Raw genomic sequence first — 628 nt, forward strand, 5'->3', positions numbered from 1 at the left:
CAGCACTTGTTTCTTATTGTCTTTCACGTTGACTTCAGCCATCCTAGTGGACGTGAATTGGTATCTCATAGTTCTGATTTGTATTTCCCTAGTGACAGTGATGTTGAGCATCTTTTCATGTTGACCGTTTGTTTGCTTTGGTGAAAAGTCCAGAGCCTTTGCCCATTTTTAAATATTTGGTTATTTGTCTTTTTATGTGGAATTATAAGAGTTCATTTTACATGCTGGATACAAGTCCCTTATTAAATATACGATCTGCAACTATTTTCTCCCATTCTGTGGATCATCTTTTCACTTGATGTTATCATTTGCAGCACCTTTGTTTTTATTTTGATGTCATACAATTTATCTCCTTTTTCTTTTGTCACCTGTGCTTTTGATGTCCCATCTGAGAAACTGTTGCCCAAACCAAGGTCACAAAGATTTACTCCTATATTTTCTCTTAAGAATTTTGTAGGCCTTTCGGCCGGAACCGCCATCTTCCAGTAATTCGCCAAAATGACGAACACAAAGGGAAAGAGGAGAGACACCCTATATATGTTCTCTAGGCCTTTTAGAAAACATGGAGTTGTTCCTTTGGCCACGTATATGCGAATCTATAAGAAAGGTGATATTGTAGACATCAAGG

At 37.6% G+C, this 628-nt stretch overlaps 1 protein-coding gene across 1 annotated transcript in view; it reads left to right on the forward strand.

Annotated features, from left to right (window-relative positions):
- OPTN (optineurin) overlaps positions 1-628 on the forward strand; it is a 48,512-nt gene that overhangs the window by 18,288 nt on the left and 29,596 nt on the right. The gene's annotated exons all lie outside the window — the stretch shown is intronic.

This window comes from Colobus angolensis, unplaced genomic scaffold (genome assembly GCF_000951035.1).
Source record: "Colobus angolensis palliatus isolate OR3802 unplaced genomic scaffold, Cang.pa_1.0 Scaffold133, whole genome shotgun sequence".
In the NCBI taxonomy this organism is placed as follows: Eukaryota; Metazoa; Chordata; class Mammalia; order Primates; family Cercopithecidae; genus Colobus; species Colobus angolensis.